The following is a 22,964-nucleotide window of genomic DNA, read 5'->3' as shown; positions in this document are numbered from 1 at the left end:
AGGCCGGGGGCTTGGGGAGGCCAGCCGGCCTCCTTGGGAGCTGGCCAATTGCCTCAAAGACAAAAGGGGGGAGAGAGGAAGGAGGAGGAAGAGGGAAATCCTTGGGGACCTGGAGGGGGGAGAAGAGCCCTGACCCTATATGGGGACTCACTGGCCCTCCGGCAGGGAAGGGCGAGCCTCGAACCCGGATCCGGGCCAGCTCCTTCCCCGCAGCTGGCGCTCAACTTGCTGTGGTCCTGTGGTTTTTGAGGCGAAAGCCCTGGAGACCTCGTTGATTCATTGTGCCTCCAAGTTTACCTCTTCCCAACCCAGCCCCCAGCTCTGCTTCTGGCTTAGGTGGAAGAAGGACTTGTTGTTTCTTTTTCTCTCCTTTCCTTTCTTTTCTCAGGAGGAGGAGGAGGGGTGTGTGTGTGTGTGTGTGTGTGTGTGTGTGTGTTACTTGGTTTTATTTAATTGCAGGATTTAGCTTAATGCAGTAAGGGTAAAAAAATTGTTTTTTAGTCATTTCAACAGTGTCTCATTCTTGCATAGTTAGCCTGCAGCTGGGTTTTTGGCAGTGAGACTAAGATAATAGTAATGTAGTAATTGTGGGAACTGGTTGAAATACGTTCAAGCTGAAGGCAGTGTAAGGATTTGGGGATCTATACTTAAGACGACCAACGCTGGGATTCTTAGATAGAATGTCAACATTTTCGTGGTTGGAAAAATAGGCCATTACTATTTGAAATGAAATACCAGAGCCTCACCCTTAATATTTTATTTGTAAAACGGATAATGGAAACAGTCTTCTCTTGGAAATGTGTGAACTCTGGTCAGTTGTCTCATCTCTGAAAACCTGAAAGGTGGATGAAGTGATGGAAAGATACATTGCAAATTAGCATTCACCTTATTTTTGTTGAGATCCAATGTAGGTCATTTTTTCATGCCATTGTACTTTGGAGATAATTTTTAACATCCTGCTATATTTAAACACATGAAACTTTTGAAGAAAGTTTGCGTTCCAGTGTCTTTATGAGTACGTTGTTTTCTCTTTGTGGCTGTCCTTGGAGGTGAAACACTGAATGAGCCTACCCCTCGTGTCTTGAATACGTTTGTGTGCTAAATGTTGTCGAAGCAGCAAGATCCCATGTTATACATTCTTTAAGTAATATCTTTCCGGTGATTATCATATACTCCGATTTAATAATGAAAACTGGGGAAAGATGGTTTAAAACCCATTGCTGTCTTTTAAAGGATCCCACAATCAACCTAAGACTTGAGTATATACACTGAATAAAAGGACCTACGCATTGTTCAGAGGTGATGATGCATCAAGAGGCAAGTCCTTGGATAAATAAAGACATTGAATCCAAAACTTAGTGTTTAAGGTTTGGGGCCAAGAGTCCTGGGGCAGAGCCCTACAGGAGAGAGGACTTCAGCCTCTTTTCAGGCCGGCGGTCCGCTGAAGGTGAGTCGTGATTAGGAGTGAAGCTCCATGAGTGCGATGGGGTGGAAGTGTCCGGTGAAACCAGAAGTTAGGAGCCGCAGTGAGGATCATTAGAACATTTCTCACTAACATCGTTTCTCTAGCACTCCATGCCCATTGTTGGAAATTAGAGAACTTGACATCCCAATTCTTAAAATTGGGTTCTTCAGCAAGTAACATAACTTTTCTCGCTGGGAAGTTTGAGAAATTGTCTAAATAACAATTGTATTGTTGAAGCTATCCCCTTAAAAAAATGCTGATTAGTTCCCGCAGGAAAAATTATAGTGTCTTCTGTGTACTGTGTATGTTCTCTCGTGTAGTAAAGAGTCATTTTGAACATGACTCTTCTTTTTTGGATGTTAGTTTTGAGTTGCTACTTCTCTATCTCTAAAGATTTTATGGAAACCTTTTTTCCTGTATTTTTAAGTGTCTTAATTTTGAGAAAATACTTGTCTCAAGGGTAACACAGGAAAGATGAGAGTCAAAGTCTTAATATGTAAGTCTTTAACTTTTGAAAGTAAACATTTTCAGTTTAGACAGTTTTCAGCTAAAATCTTGTTTTAAATTTCAATATAATTAAAAGTTCTATCATTTGTGAAATGAGGGGGTTTTTTTGGCTTGTAAACCAGTAAAGTTTAGTTTCTGTAGTAGTTTATTTTGTCTTAAAGCTCAAGCTTAAGAACTTATTTCATTACTATATGTCCTTACTAAAATCCCTTAAATAATTAGCAAAATATTGCTGTGGGGGTCTTTGGGAATTTTTACTGATGCCTATAGAAATTATTTAAAATGCAAATTCTGAAAACTTGGGCAAAGTAAATGACCTTATTTGAGTGAATAGTAGTAAATTCCAGGAAGTTTGTGAGTGCAGTAAGCATTCAAATCTGAAGTCGCATCTCTGTCCTTAGAAGGATCCTTGGTGGAAAAGGATGAAAGCGGTTCCAGCTCCTGTTTGGGTGTACCTGTGTTTCAGTGCCTCAGCCAGCTGCCTTAAGTAGTTGTTTTTTTATGTCTCTTCTGAAAACCATGTTTCGTAGTGGATTATTTAAACCGTTGATGGCTTTTTCTCTCTGCTAATATTTGTGCAAGGTTTTTTTTTTTTTTCTCTTCCATTTCATGACTACCAAAAGGCAACCTAGTGTAGGAGAAATGAAATTGCTGTCTACCACTTTGTGGCATTAATTTCTAGGAATGGTGCCAAATCTTACCATTCAGAACTACATAAATGTGTTTCTGATTATAAAGTACCAGAAGAACCCCCTCTCTTCCTGTCTGTAACAGTTGTATTGTTTTTTTTTGCTAGGCTCTATCATGGAAATAAAATTCGGATAGGCATATGTAATTCAACTTTCAGGATAGGTGAGATTTTTAGCAAATGCCGTTAATTATGGTCTTATTTGCATAAATACTAATGAAATGGTTTTTAGAGGAAAGTATGAAATAGGTGTTTTTGGCTGGGTGGCACTATTGCCACTTTTTAGCAGTTGAAAGCCTCCGAGAAGGGAACAAGTAGCATCATCACAGAGTTTACTTATTTGTCAGGACATGAAGGTCTTTCCTTGCAAGCTTTGTATTGAATGAAACGAATTCTGCCTAGATCTTATTGATATACATTGGCATTTACTGTAAACTCATTTTTCAGAACAAGGAAAATGACCAAAGTCATACATGTGAATGTTATCCACTGATAGGGGAGGAGATGTAATGTTACTGCTACGTGTGGGGTATTGTGTGTTGTTGGTAGGTGTCACTACCTTTTTACCGATGAATTAAATCTGGGAGATGACATGTGCCAGACCTGAAGTGATTGCTTTCATGCTTTTTCTGCTTTATTCCTCCTGAGAACCATTAATTGTGGTATTGCTATCCTCATTTTTGCAGAGGAGACACTGGAAGTTTGGAGTTCGAGGAGCTTGCCGTGGGCTTCTTGGCCCACAAGGGGTAGGTCCTTGTTGGCTGGGCCTGCTGAACTCTCTGTGCAGCTTCTAGGACCAGACAGGACTAGAGCAGCAGTAGTCTCACAGATCTGAACCCAGCCTTCCGAAGGGGGAGTGAGTAGCATGCAGGTGTAAGTACCGTGTCTGGGAGAGTTGAAATAATTATATTTTCTGTTTGAATCTGACGCTTTCATATCATGAAGCTGTGATCTGGCCAACATGGTGTAGGTAAACATTTTAATGAACATACCAAAATTGTTTAATTATTTTAAGTTAATTTAAAATCAGTTAAATACAAATATATAATGCATAGTGCAGTGATTGACGCTTCTTATTTGTTCAAGGTTGTGCTTTACACAACCTCTACATTGTTACAGAGTTTTTTCATTGGTGACTTTTTTTTGGGGGGGGGTGTCAGTGTTTATGAATATAGTTTTGTGGGAAGCAAGGTGTAATGTGAGGGAAAAGTAAATTGTAAATTTCTCATGCAGGTTTCATCCCCTTGTAGTAAATCCTAGAATTTATAATCTCTAACACATTGCTGCTGTATAAATGTTTCTGAAGTGAATGTGCTCATTCTCGCCGATTTAGAATTTTCCATAGTGCTTTTAAGACTTGACGTACTCTGTCCTCCTTTATTTAGGGCCAGTGGACCAAAACCAAGGCTCAGAAGAACCTAAAAAGTTTTATCTATGGGCTGTCTGTGCCTAGGATCTCCTTTCTGCCTCCATTTTCTATCTTAAAAGTCCTGCCATCTGGTGCTTTGGATTGTGCTGTGAATGGTAGGTGTTTGTTGGGTCTACTTGTGACCAGAGCATCATGTGTTTGTCTTTGATGGACTGAAGAAAGAGCTGAAGTGGTTTTATACATTCCATATTTGTAGTGCATTGTGTGTCTTTTTATAGAATTTAAGCAACACGAGGGCAGAAACTTTGTTTTACACACTATGGCATCCCCAGTGTCTGACACAATATTTATTGAATGAAAGAACCCAGGCTCATTCGTTGTTGGAGAACTGTTCCTGCGTCAGTCAGCAGTCCACTGTTTTTTGTTTGCCTTGGTAAAGAACCTTACTTAGAAACCAGGTAGGACTTGATACCAGGGAGAACTTGGATTATCTTTTTCTGTCTTTGTCTGCTTTATTTTAGATTACAAATATCATGAAACTTGAGCTGCGGGAAAAAGGCATTTCTCTGTCCCTTTATAGTTTTCAAATGTTTTTTTCTAGAAATTAATTTTGTAGGAATTGGTCATGTATTCGTTAGGACTCATTCTATATTCTGAAGACCTAGGAAGTTGGGATTTATAAAAGATCCTTGATGACTGGTCTAGAAGCTCTAATGTATCTTCTACTAATCAGTTGGATTCATCATGTACTTTACAAGGGTTTTACATTATGCCCTGAAACCATTTTTAAAAATGCATCTTCCCAGGGGCGCCTGGGTGGCTCAGTTGTGAAGCATCTGCCTTCGGCTCAGGGCATGGTCCCAAGGTCCTGGGATCGAGCCCCACATCGGGCTCCCTGCTCTGCTGGCAGCCTGCTTCTTCCTCTCCCACTTCCCCTGCTTGTGTTACCTCTCTCGCTGGCTGTCTCTCTCTGTCAAATAAATAAATAAAATCTTAAAAAAAAAAATCCATCTTCCTAACACTGTAATGCCAGTTCCATGACACACCGGCCTTCCGATGATCTGCTTAGAGAGTCTTTTACGTTGTTGTTCAGAGTAAACGTTTTGAGCAACAGGTCACTTACCTTCACTCAGGCAAGAAAAGTTAGTATTTGCGTAAAAAAAAGAGTTTGTTCTTCCTCAGCAAGTTCCCCTTGGTCTTGCTTATTGCGAAGGGAAACACGTGCGTGCGCACACCACAGTAAACCAGTAAACTGGTTGTTTGCAGTGGTTCTCAAAGTACAACTGCATCACCATCACTTGGCCGGGTTAGAAATGCCTGTGCTCGTGCCCCACCTCTGACCTCCTGAATCAGACTCGGGGGGTGGGGCCCGCAGTCTGTTTGAACATGCTGTCCAGGAGCTTCTGTTGCATGCTAATGTCTGTCAACCACTACTTGAGAGTGTTTTAAGAGAAATGCAAGTCGTAGCAGGCAAAAAATCAGTCGTAAATGGCAGAGGCATGTGTTTGGCTTCTGACCACTTAGATTTGCTAGTGAGATTGCCTTCACTTCAGGACTCTTTTTCAGTATGTTTTTCAGGTTTTCTAGAGTCTTGGGAAGACCTCACAACTAATTTTGTTTAGGGATTTTGAATGTTTTATGCTGAGGTCATTAAATTCTTTTGAATCTTGGTTTGGATTTTAAATAAATGATTTTGCATTGAAATAGCAATTTGTATGGCCTCTGGACTTGTGGTTTTTGGCAGATAGCAGGAAAGTGTGTATATGTGGGTGCTCAAGGCACGTGTTCCCTGGTGGTTTTGTTTTGGTGTTGAGAGATTGGCTTGCTTATACTAGAGTCAGGATGATTTCCAAGTCTTGGGGTGACTACTAAAACAGTATTGTGTGAATTGATTCTATGCCTAGCATTAAAGTCATACCTAAATTTAATATGTATTGTTTTGCCTTTGTCCTTTATTTTTTCCCTAAGATCAGAGCTAGATAAAAGTTAGTGTTCAAAGATGGAATTGGTGATATGCTTACTTTCTGCTATGTCTTATGCAGAGTTGGACGCACCTGTAGGCAAATAGAATATTGTGAGCTCAGGGACAGGGACTCTGTATTATCCTGTACGTATCTGTGGGTCCTTCACAGCTTCCTCCTCCTCCTATAGTGGGTTGGCCCTCAGTCATTGGTTTAATGATTGAAGAAGAGTCTGTGCTCCTGCTGAGGGGGCCTTGTGATCTTGAAGTACATGAAGTTGTTACTAAGGTAGAGAAGAGAATTAGGGACAGACGGGTGGACTTAGGTTACCATAATGTGGACGCGAAGTACAAAGGATGTTTCCACGTCCTCTTCTGGCCCCCATCAGACTGAGTCAGTGGTGTAGCCCTGTGATGGAGAAAATAAAAGGAATGAGCTGGTGGGAAAAAGTGATCTGAAACAGTTTCTTTCTCCTTACATTGGTCAAGTGAAGTTAAAGTTCTAGTTTATAGTCACTTATAGACTGTGACCCCACTAAATGTACATTAGAGCGCCTGGCCTGGAGCACCTCTCAGTGAGGGAGTCTCCTGTTGCTCCCCGCTGTGCTGGGAGGCTCCAGCCGCCCCCCAGTCTTCTCTCTAATGACTGCTTCAGCCCTGCTCTGGTCTTGTGTCAGTCGCCCCGCCCAGCCCCTTCTGGTGGTTTCTGCTGTGTTGCTGCCTTGTGGTTTTCAATAGCCTTTTCCTGGTTACAGTGAGGTTGCACATCTTTTTATACATTTACTGGCCATTCGGATGCACTGTTTTTCGAAGTGCCCATATTTTTCTATTAGGTTATTTTTAAATTGATTTGTAGACTATATATATTCAGAACACACATTCTTTGTTGGTTATGTATTTTGCTGCTGTCTCTTCCCACTTTGTCATATGCAGTTTCACTGACTCAGTGGTTTTTTTGTGTTTTTTTTTTTTTTTATGAATAGAAGTTCTTAAGTTTAATTAGTGCCATTTGTCAGTCTTTTCCTTTGTAAGCTTTTTGTGTCTTTCCCTGCCCTGAGGTCATGAACTAGTTCCTCATTTATTCTCTAAATGCTTTTATACTTTTGCTTTTAACCTTTAACTTTGTAATTCTCTCAGAATTGGTTTTGGTGCATAATCTGAAGAAGGAATCCAGCTTCATTAACCTTTGGACATGCTAGTTGTCCGAACACCGTTCATTGAAAAGAGCATCTTTCCCCCAGCGCTCTGCAGTGCCCCTTTTCTTGGAAATGAAAGGTCCGTGTGTATGTGCATCTGTTTTGGACTTTCTTGAATTCCACTGGTACTGCCCAGTTTAAGTTGCTTCAATTATTTTAGTTTTATAACAGGTCTTATTGTGGAACTCTTCCCACTTGGTTCCTTTTTAAGCATACCTTGGCCCTCCTTGACCCTTTGCAGATCTGTATCTGTTTTAGAATCCCTTGCTGACTTCCAAGGAATTTCTTCCTGCTGTTGCTTGGGATGACATCGAACGTGATCAGTGTGTGGAGAGTCGTTTCTTGTTTTGAGTTATTACAAATAAAGCCTTTGAATAATTTTGCTCAAGTCTTCATGTGACCATCGGCTTTTGTTTTTCCTGGAAATGGTTGGGTCTAGCAGTGTAATGGCTGGATCCTGTGGTAGGCCTATGTTGGCTTTTTGAGAAAGCGTCAAACTCTGTCCTGGAATGGCTGAACCATTTCACATTCCTCCCAGCTTTGTGTGAGTTCCAGTCACGCTGGATCGTTGGGGCAACATTTGGTATGGTTAGTCTTTTAGCTTTTCAGCCATTCCGATAGGTGTGTAATAGTTTTTCTTTGTGGTTTTGCCACCTGTGTATCTTTTGGTGTTCAAATCTTTTGCCTATTAAATTTTTTTTCTTATTGGTGGGTTCTTTATATATTCTGGATACAAGTCTTTGTCAGATGTGTGCTGTGCTTTTCTCTCATGCTATGGTTTGTTTTTGCATTCGCTCTCTCTTTTTCAAAGATTTTATTTATTTATTTGAGGTAGGGAGAGAGAGCAGGATGGGGGAGGGGCCAAGGGAGAGGGAGCAGCGGACTCCCCGCTGAGCAGGGAGCCTGCTGCCTTTGGGACTCAATCCCAGCACCCTGAGATCATGACCTGAGCCCAAGGCAGACACTTAACTGACTGAGTCTCCCAGGTACCCCTGGACTGTGCTTTTTCAGTGTCGTAGTTAAGAAGTTGTTGCCTAATCCTAGGTCACAAAGGTTTTCTCCTTTATTTCCCTCCATCCCCCTCTAGAAAAGTTTCAGGTTTACATTTAGGTCTGTGATTCATTTTTATTTATGGTGTAGAATATTATTTGTAGGATTCTTAACTTAGTTCTGATTATTTGTAGGAGTCTATTGAGGCATAGAATGAAGATATAGCTCCTTCCAGAGAGCTTTTTTTTTTTTTTTCTTTTTTGCTTCAACCAGTTTAAAGCAGGTTTAAGGCTTGAGGTATTTTGGACCGCCCAGTGCTGTGATTTTACTGGAGAGGTGATTCACCTCTGGTTTCTTTTATCTTGAGCTCTGTAGCCTTTAGGGCCCTGCTTCTGGAGGTAGTGTTTTTGGTTAAACACCCTAAGGGACCCAGCTTTTGATTCTTACTCCTCTTTCCCTGAATGGTTGTAAAAATGAAAGTTGAAAATTTTCAGAATTGGCAAATGACTGCAGGGCAGAGGTGGTTTCTGTGCTTGTTCATCTCTTTGGGTTCCTGATTTCACTTTAATTTTGGCCTGTTCTTTCCTTATTGTCTTGTCAGTTTCTGGTTGATTTTAAGATTTTAAAGTATTCTGTCCATCTTTTTAGTCTTTTTCAGGGGAATGATTGGGCCAGATAACATAGCCTGTAGTTAAGGATACAGGGAAAATTGTGTTTTATTTCACTGCAGTGTTTGGAGTCTAGACTTGGATCTGTGTCTCCTGTAGTCGTTGCTAGCCATGTGTGGCTATTTAAATTAAAATTAAATAAAATGAAAAGTTCTGTTTGACAGTCACACTAGCCCCAGTTTGGGTGCTCAGTATGCAGGTGTGGCTAGTGGCTACCACCTCGGACAGTGCAGAGATGGGACATTTTCATCGTCATGGAGCGTTCTCTTACACAGTGCTGGCCGGACTTTTGACTTTTTCCAAAGTCCGCCTAGAGCAGGAACAGCTAGACAGAGGATTGAGCCTCTTTGACAGGCGTATCATGGAGCCTGTCTCTAAGGTGGTGTGGGTTCTCAGACCGGTATAGGTGGGATCATGGGAGGCTGTGGTGCACTGAGTAGAAAACCACTAAGTACTGATATTTAATTTACAAATACCTGCCTAGTGCTTCCTTAGGGTGTCTGTTTCTTTCTTTTTTCTTTAATTTACAAAAAGTAGCAGTAATTTAAAAATTATCAAAATTAAATAGCGAGTCAAAAATTAAATTTTACCCTTAGCTAAAGTCTCAGGTATTAGTAATCAAAGATGTCTAGGTATCATAGTTTGTGTAGAGACGCAGGTCTTTTTAGTAGAAAGAGCATCTTAACTATGAAACAGGAGGTTGAGGTACAAATACTGGTGCGTTGCCTTTAGTCACGTGACTTCTGATACTGTCTATATAAACTCTAGTATCTGTGATCTTTGAAGCTCTGCGTGCAGTTACTATGTGGGATGGTGTACACATGTAAAGTGCCAGGACAGTTGACCCCTGAACAGTGCGGGCCGCCGGACCCTTCCCCATAGTTGAGAATCGGCAGTTAGCACATATTTTGTATGTGTATCATATACTGTATTATAAAAAGGTAAGTTAGAGAAAAGAGGATGTTGAGAAAATTATGAGAAACTACATTTACTATGCGGCATGTATCAAAAAAAATCTGTGTATACGTGGACCCAGTTGTTGAGGCGTCAACAGTATTAAATACCTGTCTTGTGCCTGGTGTAGTGTCAGCCCCCGGGGGCACAGACAGGAGGGGAGTGAGGCAGTCAGTGTGCAGTGTGATGCCTGCAGTGATAGTGCCAGAGCAGAGTGCTCTGAGGACCTGGAGGGCATGTCCCCGTCACGGTCACGCTCAGAGGTCAGCAAACTTTCTCTGTTAAAGGTCGATAGTAAACATTTCAGGCTTTGTAGGCCACATAGGGCCTGTCACGTAGCTGCCTTTTTTTTTTTTTTAAACAACCTTTAAAAGGGTAAAAACCTTGATTAGCCCAGAACCATACAGAAACTGGCTGTGGACCAGATGCCGTGACCTCTGCAGGTCTGGCTGTCTGCAGGGATCTGTAGAAAGAGAGTGGAAGGTGGGAAGCAGGCAGGGCCTCGTGGAGGACATGCCCGCTCTAACGGTGCAGAGGCGGGAGAGGCTGGGGTCTGTGAGACTGGATGTTTTTACTAGTGTTTAGGAGTACAGAAAGGGTTGGGTCGAGAAGGAGGTAGGGTTGATACTATTGACAAGATCAGAGCAGCGTGTGGTTGATTCTGACGGGAGCAGATTCCTATGGCAAGCGGGTGGTTAACTAGTACAAGGGTCGGTCAAGGAGCTGTTGCAGTCATGCGCTTCAGAAGGGAGAGGAGCCAGCCTTTGTCATTAAGGGAATGGCTGCCCGGTGTCTGTCGCCCAGCTAGTAAAGTGATGGGCAAAGTTCAGATGGTCCAATCTAACAGCCTGTGTCCTTTTAATTCTACAATTACGTTGTACACACAAGTGAAGAAGGCCTTAATTAAGGGCGTGACTGAGGAACTGGAGAGAGGGTGATTTGAAGCCTGTTTCTCAGCCAGTCTCCAGGCTCTGACCTGGGAAATGAAGAGCCAGGGCTGAGAGAGGGGGTGTCCAGAGCAATTCCAGGATGGCTCCCAGATTTCTCCCTTGGTGAAAAGTCCATGAAGATCTTTTTGTTTTTAAGTGCTTACTGATCAGACTGTTTGTTGCTTAAGGAGGAAATGCTGTCTCCTAGGTCCATGAACCCCAGAAGCGGTACGCAGAATTGTGTGTATGCACATGAGCTGTTTTCCTGGGGTAGGATGCTTGGGCTTTCATCCCATTATCAAAAGTGAGCCCAGCCCAAGGCGGGGGCACTCCTTGTTATTGGACTGTGGATGTCTGACACTCTGCCCGGGTGTGAGGCTGTAAGGGAAAGCTAAGCATCCAAATCACAGGACTGTTACTGTAAGTGTCATACATCCCAGACCGCTACATAAAACACAGGCACATGAAGCTGTCACCTGAGCCCAACTGTACCAACCGAGGTCTACCAGCCAGCAGTGCAGATGTCTCCCCTGGCCTCCGAGAGACAAAACAAGGCCCGGTTTTTGTACATAGAAGGCCAGCCAGGAGAGTTTGGGACTCTCGTTGGCATGGATGTTTCAACATGCTGTTGTACATGAGATGAAGCTAAAGTTTATAAACTATTAGGAATATCTTAACAGTCCCATGGCTATAAGAGATGGACCAGTGTCACTTTTAGTTAGCTGTGTTAGTTCCAAAAAGGAGTGTAGTTTTTCTGTCCACTCAGAAGTGCGTTGATAGTTAATAGTTGTAAGACAGTACCTAACTCGTCCTGTTACAGTTAGCTCTTCCGTGAACAGATGCAGGAGGAACTGGGCAGCTGGTGGTTTATGTTCGCACCAGGCAGATGAATGTGGTATCCTGGAGTCTAAACTGGATTGGTTCGTGTTTGACATTAGCGTTATATGTAATTTAGGAATTACAGACTCTAGATTATAGCAATCCGTGCAGAGATTTGCTGTTTTTGGTGATATATGGCTGCCCTATAGAAGTTGAGTCTTACAGGGGAGCGTTTGGAAATGGGTTTATGTCTGAGAAAGTTTCCCTTTTCCTGTTGACAGGACTGTGACCTCCATTAAGGGCCAAGTGTCATGAATGGCAAAGATCTAAGAAATGATGGAATTCAGTGATGGTGTAGACGTTAGAAGTGAAAAACCCTAGACTGTTTAAAATATCACCCTTAAGATTTCAGGCTGGGGATAATTGTGATTCCAGTGTAGGTAAAAAGTTTGGCGTTTCCTTGGCTGTGTCATGGCAAAAAAAAGCTTTGCTTTCTGCTTTGGGAAAAATACATTAGTTGTGTCCTAAGGAATTGACTTGATAAAAGAGGTAGCAGGAGTAACTTAGTTTAAATGCAAGTTGTCTACATATGAATTAATTTTTGTCGGGTGACGGTTGATGATTTGGTTGGTGAAGAGTTGATGTTTGATTTTCGTCTTTGAGTCTGCCCTTTCAACTATTTCATTGGAAATTCTAAACTTTTCCACTGGGTGTTTGCCTCCTTTATTTTTATTTTTTTAGGTAGTCTAGGATTTTAGAGGTTGATCTAAATTTAGGGATCAACTGGTCCGGGGCTCCCACTTTAGAGATGAAGAAATAACAGGGTAAGGCTCCTTGGGTAAATGGCTCCTTGATATTGACAGAGGAGAACTCTCAAGATTATCTCAGCTGTCTTGACCTTTAACTCACGGGTGATCTTTTTAGTAGATGAGAAGGGTATGAAGACAGCTTCTAAAACTCAGGTTTCCTATTAACTGTCAGGAGATTGAAAAAAATGGATGTAATTGAAAAATGGGTGAGAAATGGACACCGTTGAATCCGTTGTTCACACTGTATCCAAGTAACTTGTGGTTTGCATTCAGTCATTTATTTCTACATTGTCTTGGATATTTGAGGAATGACAAAACAAATCTCACACGTGTATATAGTCTAAGTTTTAGAAGACTAATAATGCCAGTTGTTCTCACTTCTCTACCAGATTTAGAGCGTTGTCCTGAGTCACTCTTGACTCTTGAGCATCTTGTCCTGATGGGGATTCATTAAAAAGAAGACAGTCCTGGGGTGCCTAGCTGGCCCAGTGGGTGGAGCATGTGGTTCTTAATCTTGGGGTTGTGAGTTTGAGCCCCACGTTGTGTGTAGAGATTACATAAGTGAGTAAGTAAGCAAGTAAATTAAAAAAAAAAAAAAAAGACGGTCACTGCCTCAGGAAGCTTTTGGGTACGTCAGTGGTCCTGAAAGTAGTGTATGTAAGAATCACCAAGGAGAGTATATGAGAGATGCAGGCAGGGGGGCCTGGTGCCTTAGTCAGTTAAGCGTCCTACTCTTGTTTTGGGCTTAGGTCATGATCTCAGGGTCATAAGATCCAGCCCTGTGTCAGGCTCTGTGCTCAGTGTGGAGTCTCCTTTCCTGCCCCACCGCCTCGTGATCTGGCTTTTTCTTTCTCAAAAAAAAAATTTTTTTTTTAATGCAAATGCCTGGTATTATCCCACAGAGATGTTGGATGATCATTGCTGATGTGGAAGCCTGTCACCTCCATTTTATTTATTTTTTATTTTATTTTATTTGTTTTTTAAAGAATTTATTTATTCGACAGAGACAGAGACAGCCAGCAAGAGAGGGAACACAAGCAGGGGGAGTGGGAGAGGAAGTAGCAGACTCCCAGCGGAGGAGCCTGATGTGGGGCTTGATCCCATAATGCCGGGATCACGCCCTGAGCAGAAGGCAGACACTTAACCGCTGTGCCACCCAGGCGCCCCTGTCACCTGCATTTTAAACTAGCATCTCCTCGTGCTGAAAGAACACTGCTGTAGTGTTGCTGTAAGTACGTTGTAAATCATCAGGACCTAGAGTTTGGGAGGCCCCCAAGACTACCTGCAGGTTCCGTGGTTCACTAGAAGGACTTAGAGAACTGCGAGAAGCCATTATCCTCATGGTTATGGTTTATTACAGGGCAAGGATGTGGACAGAAGTCAGTGAAGGAAAGGCACACCGGGCAAAGTCCAGGGAAGACCAAGCATGAGCTTCTAGTTGTCCTCTCGCAGTGCAGGTGTGCTGACTTCTCCCAGCACCGATGCTGCCAACCAGGGAAGCTCACCTGAGCCTTGGTGTCCAGGATATGTATTGGGGGTTGTCCCATAGGCACTGCCTGCATGGCTGAGTTTAGTCTCCAGTCCCTCTGGAGATCAAACTGGTGTCGTGTGTGGCGCAAGGCTCCACCAGAAATCAAATTGTTAGCATGGACTGTCTGGTGTGGCCGAAGGCCCCCAGCTAAACAAAGACCGCCTTATCAGGCAGGGGATTCCAAAGGCTCAGAGGTGACTTCCCAGGAGCTGGGCAATGGCCAAATCTTCCCTGGGGCAAGCTTAATCCTTTCCTGCATACAGCCTAGAAAGTAAATTGTTATTCCTGTCATTACTAGGGAGTTCAAGAAATTACTGCTTTTGGGGCGCCTGGGTAGCGCAGTCCTTAAGCGTCTGCCTCCGGCTCAGGGTGTGATCCCGGCGTTCCGGGATCGAGTCCCACATCGGGCTCCTCCGCTGGGAGCCTGCTTCTTCCTCTCCCACTCGCCTGCTGTGTTGTCTCTGTCACATAAATAAATAAAATCTTCAAAAAAAAAAAAAAGAAAGAAATTACTGCTCGTAGGTAGAAGATACATTGCAACCACATGTAGTGTAATTTGCCACAAAACTAAAATACCAGAATTTCTGCACCCAAGTGAAGATGTCTCAAGAAGTGTGTCATACTTGACACCTGTCGTCATGTTTTCATCAAGAATTTGAGTAAAGATCAGGAGTTAATGCTGGGAGACCGTTCATTTTTAGAATCAGGATTTGAAAATACTTCGACAGGTTGTAATGAAGTGCTAAAATCAACAAGGTAAAATTTATAAGGAATAAAGGTAAAATGAGAGACTTAAGTTAAAAAGAAAAAAACAGCTGAGAAGTTAAAGATATGTGGTGTGTGCCTTAGCTGTACCTGTGGTCAGAAGATCTGGGGAAGATGACTGAAACGGATCGGCAGGCTTCTTTGTGAAGGGGCAGATGGTAGATATTTTAGGTTTTGCAGACTAAGAGGCAAAATGAAGGATATTATGTAAGTACTTACATAACAGGAGAGAACACTAATATATAAAATTTTTATTGACAGAATTTCAAATAATAGTTGAGTATGTATATATATATTATAATACAGGTCTAATAAGAATGGAATTTTTTTTGGGGGAGGGTTGGATAACATGTTTTGTAATTGGAGCTCACAGGTAGTGTTCCGTATCATCACAACCAATGACAAATGTTCAGTCTCGGGGCTGATCTGCACGGAAGGTTACAGATGTCATCTCTGACAGTGTCTGCATACTCGTAGGTGCTCTTGCGCACTGATACTAGTTCGGAAGCATATCATTTCAGTTTAGTGTATTCATCGTTTGGCAGACATCGATAGAATTCCACTAGATTCTTTTTTTTTTTTTTTTTTTTTAAGATTTTATTTATTTATTTATTCGACAGAGATAGAGACAGCCAGCGAGAGAGGGAACACAAGCAGGGGGAGTGGGAGAGGAAGAAGCAGGCTCCTAGCGGAGGAGCCTGATGTGGGGCTCGATCCCACAACGCTGGGATCACGCCCTGAGCTGAAGGCAGGCGCTTAACCGCTGTGCCACCCAGGCGCCCCCCACTAGATTCTTTTTGATGTTTGCCTTTCCGCACGTCATTACAGCGCAGATTCCTCTCTCCGATGGATGGTCTGATGGAAGTGCCTCAGTTGCTCGGTGAAGTGGGTTTGAGATACGTGAATTTTCATTGTACTTGCATTGAGGTTTGAGAAATGCCGCTGGAACTGTAGTTTGAGCTCAAAACACATCTGCTACACGTTTGTGTGGGGACACAAATCCACTTCTCTCTTTAACTTTTAATTTTTTTCATTTTTAGTTAGCCTCTATGCCCAGCGTGGGGCGTGAACTCCACCCTGAGGTCAGGAGTTGCACGCTCCTCCGAGTGAGTCAGCAGGCGCTGCTCTAACTTGTGGCGGCGGGGGAGCCGTGTGGCCGCGTCGGACGTTGCTTGTGAGTAAGATGCTTGCAGCCACTGAAATGCCTTCACTTCCCGAAGTCCCTCATACGAGCGCTGCTGTGCCTTGTCAATTTAGGCCGAGCTCATGAAGAAATGTTAACATGTAGGAGCAAAAGCTAATTTCCGAAGCAATTCAGTGTTTGGTAATAGTGATGAGTAAAGGGGGGGGTCTTTTTCAAATAGATTTCAGTCTTGGCTCTGTGGTTGAAAAGTCACAACAGAGCCTTGCACAAACCATTGAACTGCAGTGTGGTAGGACAAGTCAGGCTATTTCATGAGGTTGCTGTTGGTGCTACTGGCTCAGTAACACATGATGGGTTCGAATACTTTCCACAAAGCTCCTGCTCATGAATGATAGACTGAATAACCATAGTTTAAATGCTTTAAGCAACTTATATTTTCATCATTGTAAATTTTCCAGCTAATCCTTTTCCTGCTCTGCAGATATTTTTACTGTCATCAGTTATAATGCGTCTTAGCAGATTCTACTCCAGGTTGTAGTAAATCAGGGTTTTCTTAATATCTTTAAAAGTGTTCTCACCAGCAGTTCCACACTGACTGCCCTCAGAGGCCCCTTCTTCAGTCCCATTGACCCCTTGAACAAACAGCCTAGCAGTGTGGGGAACACCTGTTGGCTCAGTCCTTCGCCTCGTTCCTTCACTGACTCTCTGTTGTCATCCATGTAAGATGAGGGACCATTTAGGGTTTGGAGCAGAGAAGCGATGCCGTCTGATCTAGGCTTGGAATCGGTCTGCCGTGGTGAGCGTGTATGCTAGGGTGGCAGGGCTGGGAGCGGGGAGGCCTGTTCCGGAGTGCTGTAGTCATTTCGGTGAGGGATGGTGGCTCCGGCCACGATGGTGTTGGTGAGCATGATGGCGAGGGGACAGCGTCTGGGCCTCTTTTGTGGGAAGAACCAACATTACTTGCTGACAAGACTGGATGGGGAATGTGGGAGGAAGACAGGCGGCAGGGATGACGTCCGTTGTTTCTCGCCTCAGCAGCTGGAAGGCGGACGTTGTCGTGAACGGAGAAGGCTGTGTGTAGGAAGGTTTGTGGAGGGGGCGGGCCAGTCAGCACCTGGGCTTGGAGGTGTCGGACGTTTCACTGAGTTCTCTTCGGTGATGCTCCACTTCCCCAAGGGGCCTACAAGCAGGCCCGGCAGAGAGTACACCTGCCAGGGTTTGGTCAGGAGAACCCGGGCCATTCTCGACAATTAGTTGTACAGGGAATTAGAATCCATCCCTACCGCTGGGAGGGCTGGCAGAGTTGAAGAGAATGATGTTTCTCTTCATTTTGCCCACGTTGCCTCTTATTAGCGTTCACTGCCTGCCGCCCTGAGCTGTAGCAGGAAGGGGTTTTGGGAGAAGTAGCTCTGCCGTCTCGGTGATGCGCAGGAGCAGGCCGCGGTGGGGCTGCGGTGCAGAGTGAACAGCGGTCAGTCCAGCGCAAGGCCAGGCAGTCGGGCTGAGCCGGAGGGACAAGTTTTAGCTTTGTTAGCATAGAAGCAGCATTTGAATGAGCTTGCCTGGGAGGTAAGCATAGCTGAGAGGAGAAAGGACACAGCCCTGGGCGACTCTGGAAGGAGGGAGCCATCGGTGGGGTAAGAAGAAAATCACGAGAACATGAGTGGGAGATCAGCTCTTGTCAGTTGTCGAAAGGACGAGCCCTGGGCTCTAATGATTGGATTGAGCAGTGCAGAGGTCGTCGGTAGTCTTAGAGGGAGAAGTTCGTGGAGTGGTGGGGGCCAGAGCCAGTGGGTTTAAGAGAGAAAAGGAAAAGAAGAATTTGCGATATCGAGTATGTTGTGTGTATGCTTGTTTGTGGAATTATTTGTACAGTAGTTGTTTTAAAGTCCCTCTGGGCTGATTGTCATATTTGTTCCCTTCTTGATATTGGCTTGTGTTGATTTTCTCCTCCCACGGGAATTGACGCTTTTCTGGTTCTTCCTATGCTGAATAAGTTTGGGGTGTGCCGTCCCCATTTAGGATATCATGCAAGGAGACTTTCCATTGTATTGAAATCTGCTGATTTTGGTCGTGGTTTAAATCCAGTCTTGCTTCCTAATCCCCCTGCTCCAGTTTACTTTTCAGAGTGGTCAGAGAGCTTCTGCAGTTACTCTTTCCAGCCTTCCTAGTTGCTCTTTCTAGGAGAGGCAGGAGGGAATGTGCTTCGTCTTCCTTACCTAGATCTGGGACCCTTCGCTTTGCAAACTGCTTCCATTTGTCCAGGTAGTGATCTCCAGTTCCACCGAGGCCAGTGATGCCCGCACGACTGTGTCTCTTGATCACTTACCACTCCCAGGCCTTGCAGGAGGTTTCCTGCTAAGTACTGCACGCATTTGGGTCATGGGTCCTTCCTTTGGTGCCTCTCTCAGGTAGACAGAATGACCCTTAGGTATACCTTAGTAGCCCATTCGTTCATTTGTGTACAATTGAAGTGTTGTCTTGTCTTGAGTATGTTAACTGTGCCTATTAATTAATTTGAGTAGAATAGTGTTTCTTTCGTATTTTTAATGAGCCTTTGCGCAGTGGAATTTTCTATGGATATTATTTACAGTGTAGAACAGATGGTGGTTAAGAGGATGGGTGTTGGATAGGTCTTGCTTTGAACCTCAGATTCGATTCTTATTCCCTGCATGTTGACCAGGTTCCTTAAGCTCTAAATCTGTTTTCTTACCTGTTAAGTGGAGATTATCATAACTCTTTGACAAATGTGACAGAACATAGTTCTTAGTACATGGCTAGTTAGGGAAGGATCAGCCTGAGGTTCAGCAAATACAGTTCCCAGTGATGTAGTTATTTCTGTTGTGGGGATTTAAAAGCTAATCTTATTCCCTGATGAGTTTGACCAGCGTATCTAAGAAGTGCAAGCAGTTGGTATTCACCGTGTACTCTGCATGTAGAACGGACGATTTATTGTTGTTGTTGTTCCTAATGCCGGTTTTTCAGCAATTAGTAATATTGCCTCTTCATTTCCCTAATGTATTCACATCATCAGTAGCTTACTACCGGTTGGACCGCAGACCCTGTTCCATGCGTTGGCACACAGATGAATGGGATGCAGTGACCTATGACCTATGAGCTGCTCCACTGTCTAGTATTAGAATGTGTTTGACTAGAAAATTATTTTGAAGCGTAAAGAAGCTTTTGTTTGCCCAGATAACTTTAATAATCATGTTCGCATTCTTTTTTTTTTTTTTTTTTAAAGATTTTATTTATTTATGTGACAGAGAGACAGCCAGCGAGAGAGGGAACACAGCAGGGGGAGTGGGAGAGGAAGAAGCAGGCTCATAGCGGAAGAGCCTGATGTGGGACTCGATCCCGGATCGCCAGGATCACGCCCTGAGCTGAAGGCAGACGATTTAACGACTGTGCTACCCAGGCGCCCCAATCATGTTTGCATTCTTTATACATTTTTGGTTTTTCAGAAAGTTTCTTCTGACCTGTGTTCTTCAGTACAGGTTACTACGGCTTGCCTGAGTGCAGAAACCTTTGGTACACTGAGCTTAGAGGAAGGGACACCTGTGTGAAGTGGTTATATATTTTGGACATTAGAGACCTTCACAGATAATTTAAATGGTTAGAATGTTGTGCATTGAGAAACAGTGGTTTTGGGCTTTATTTGGCAGTTAGCATCAAGCGGACCATTTCCTGCCAGGGGCTCAGCCTGCATGGTTAATTCAAGCCAGAGATCTTCTAATATGGCAGTGTGTCATGTTGACTGTTAGTCAGCTTCAGAAAGAATCTTTCTGTCATGTTTGCTTTGGAAAGCCCAAATCATGTCCGTTGTTTTAACAGTAATAATATCTGGGTAACTTGGGAAGCCAGAATAGCATCATGATTCTAAGGTAAGCTGGTGTTTGAATGCCTAATCTCTCTCTCCCTTGTCTGCTGTGTGACCTTGGAAAATGTCTTAAGTTTTTTTGGACTTTGTTTTCTCACATGCAAAATGGAACGAGAGTAGTAATCAGTTAGGGCTGTGAGGATTCCAGAGCTGGTGCTTGTAAAGCACTTGGGAGAGACTGCTATGACATCACACCCTCCGCAGATGGCAGGTTGTCACTGTTGTCCGGGTGAGTGAGAGGCGGGTGTCAGGGACTGTCCAGGTTGGACTGTGCACTGAAACGAGACCATTAGAAGCAAAGTGATCGTGTGGAGTATGTTACCTGTTCAGGAAGCATAGATTCAGAGTGTGTTGTGACTGGTGGGAAATTCTCATTTGCATGTTAGGGGGAAGAGAGTTCAGAGTAGCCTGAGGACCCCGTGTACGTATAAATGTCCCCACTTATGCCAGAAATGTAGAGAGTGTCCATCTTACAAATACCTTCAAGGAGCTGGCAATTTATTTCATTGTATAATGAGCCAAGTTTAATTTTTCTTTGTCTGGAGCAAAATAATTTAAGCATTTTAATTATAGGATTGGGGAAATACCTAGTTTTCTGTCCTAGTTGAACTAGTTCAAATTGTTATGCTTGTATTTTAGTAGTTCCATGCTGGACGTGGCCCTAAGCTGCCCGCGGTTCAAATGGCAGACATCCAGCAGGTCCAGTGTTGATAAATGCGGTGTTGCTATCTGCTTGAATTCTCCTTAAAATAGAAACTAGAGTGAGGAGCAATTATAAGGCCCTCAAAGCCAGTGTATACGCTCATTTATTCATCATTAGGTCATTCACGCATCAAGTGCATGTGTTCTGATCGTGTGTTTTAGGTGTTCGGTCCAGTGCGCGCTGTTGGTTATAGAGTGGCGAACAGAAACCAGACGTGGGGAGTAACTGGGCTGTCTTGTGTTTGCGGTTAGTAAGGAGAATAAAGCCAGTTCCAGCGGACTCGCAAGATTTCCCTGAATGACATTTTCAGGTTTATACTCCTAACAGACAAGAGGCAATAAACGAACAAACAAACAACGACAGTAGAGAAAGAGGGCTTTTAAAGAGCAAATGTTACCTGCTGCAGGCACTGGGGCTTTTTGACCTTCACTTTGGTTTTATTTAATAGTGCTTTAAATATTTGTCTGGGATGGCGGTGCTGAGGCTGCGGAACTTAGGCTGTCGTTGTCCCCAGAATCTTGCTGTTTGGGTGGAGGAAGACACTGACAGGCCCGATTTAACATCCGCTCTAGTTTGTTGCACAGGAAGCTCCACCACCGGAGAGTCCTGCGTCTCTCTCGTCTGTTGCCTTGTGTCCTGGGGCCGTGCATGGCATTTGTCAGCCACTCCACAGATACTGGTGTCATGTGAAGGCGTGCTGAGGGGGACAGGAGAGAGGTGTCTCACCTGGGGGAAGGGCACGGCTCCCACCGCACATGCGTCCAGGTCATCCCGGGGAAGAAGGTCCAGGTGGAGGAGGTGTCGAGGAGGGCACAGGTTGTTCTGTACACCGAAAATGGGTTAATGTTGCTGCTTTGTAGGATTCACGGGAGATAGCATGACAGTCAGACTGCGCTTGATCATTCAGGGACCGACAGGTCATATCAAGGAGTTGGGATTTCCTCTTCTTCAAAAGGAGTAATTCTAAAGTACTAGAAACCAGGTGTCCTGATACCCAAGCCGGCACTCTTTTCATATTACACAATGCGTACAATGTCAAGCAAGTGTCATCAGGTCTTGGGTTCCATATCCATTAGTGATAGCCGGACTATTAAAGTTCTGTAAGCCCCTGGTGAACTTTTCATCTTTTGGGGAGAGTGAGGATATAGGAGAAATATTTGTTTTCTCAGGTGTGAAAAAAAGTTGAAACTCTTTAAAGGCAAGCAAGGTCCATATGTCTTTGAATTCTAGTTCTCCGGAAGGATAGCAGGTATGTGTAGTAGATACTCAGTACCCAAATAAATGCAAAAAAATACAAAAACCCTTTGCTTTTGTGTATACTCTTGTAGCAGGCGTTGTACTGGACTCTGCAGGGTGATAACTGGATGAGAAATGATCCTCTCCAAAAGGTCTTTACAGCCGAGGAGGGGAGACAGAGAAGTCAGTCAGTGATGATGGTACAGTGGGTAAGTCCTGTGATAGAGGTGCGCCCAGGGCATTATGACGGGTACTCATCTTTCTTCAGTCCCCCACATTCTTTTTTTTTTTTTTTTAAAGATTTTATTTATTTATTCGACAGAGATAGAGACAGCCAGCGAGAGAGGGAACACAAGCAGGGGGAGTGGGAGAGGAAGAAGCAGGCTCCCAGCGGAGGAGCCTGATGTGGGGCTCGATCCCATAATGCCGGGATCACGCCCTGAGCTGAAGGCAGACACTTAACCACTGTGCCACCCAGGTGCCCCATCAGTCCCCCACATTCTTAACCCTTTTTATACCTATTGTAATTTACCCCCTACCCCAGACCTATTTTCCCCATACCTTCCAGTAGCCTCTTAGTAATTTTTCTTCATGGTCATACAGACTCATCTCTTCTTCACATTTGATTTCTGGCAGACAATTTCCTGGAGATCTCCGTTCTCTTCTTTTCTGAGCTGCTTGCTCCTTCGGTCTTTTATTGTGTTGTCCCTGGATGTTCCTTTGTTCTCATCGTTTGGCTTTTGTCCAGAGTTGGATTTTATGTTTGTGGCAACTCTTGTCTTTGTCTTTCTTCACTGACTTCTTCCTTTTGGTGGCGTTAATTACTTTAAAAAGATAGTACAGTGTTTTTGGACAAGTTGAAGACAGCCTTCAGCATTCCCTCCTCTTGAGCAACACTGCTCCGGCTTGGACTTGTTTCCCTCTCTCCTGGTGCACAGCCACCATTCTGGAATCTCCCTTCATCGTCGTCCTGGGGATTCCCTTATCCCTTCTAATGGAAGCTCACGCCTTGCTCATTTTTTGTTGATGCTCGTGTTTTGGTGGAAGACTTTCTCCAGGGGCTTTCTGACATAGGATGCTTAGGAGGCAAACCTTTTGGGACCATGCATGATTGAAACTTGATTGATGGTTTCGCTGGGTATAGAGTTCTGTATTGGAATTCATTTTTGTTCATAAATTCAAAGATTGCTCCATTGCCTTCTTGTTTTCATGTTACTGTTTTAGAATTCAGAAGCTATTCTCATTTTTCCTTCGTATGTAACTTGTTTCCCCTCCCATCTTTAGAAGCTTGTAGGAGTTTTACAATTTGTCCAAGTCTTTTGAAATATCGTGATGGTGTACCTTGTGTGGG

General features: G+C 43.7%; 1 protein-coding gene and 1 long non-coding RNA gene across 2 annotated transcripts in view; both read left to right on the top strand.

Annotated features, from left to right (window-relative positions):
* The window catches only part of LOC130543905 (ral guanine nucleotide dissociation stimulator-like), a 71,114-nt gene that overhangs the window by 706 nt on the left and 47,444 nt on the right, over positions 1–22,964 (top strand). The gene's annotated exons all lie outside the window — the stretch shown is intronic.
* LOC125282069 (uncharacterized) lies at positions 84–21,818 on the top strand. Its single transcript, XR_008959677.1, has 3 exons — positions 84–13,582; positions 15,691–15,824; positions 21,706–21,818. It is a non-coding gene; the product is annotated as an uncharacterized LOC125282069 (long non-coding RNA).

Source organism: Ursus arctos, unplaced genomic scaffold (genome assembly GCF_023065955.2).
Source record: "Ursus arctos isolate Adak ecotype North America unplaced genomic scaffold, UrsArc2.0 scaffold_16, whole genome shotgun sequence".
NCBI lineage: Eukaryota > Metazoa > Chordata > Mammalia > Carnivora > Ursidae > Ursus > Ursus arctos.
The sequence above is the reverse complement of the archived record's forward strand: the minus strand, read 5'-3'. Positions and strand labels throughout refer to the sequence as shown.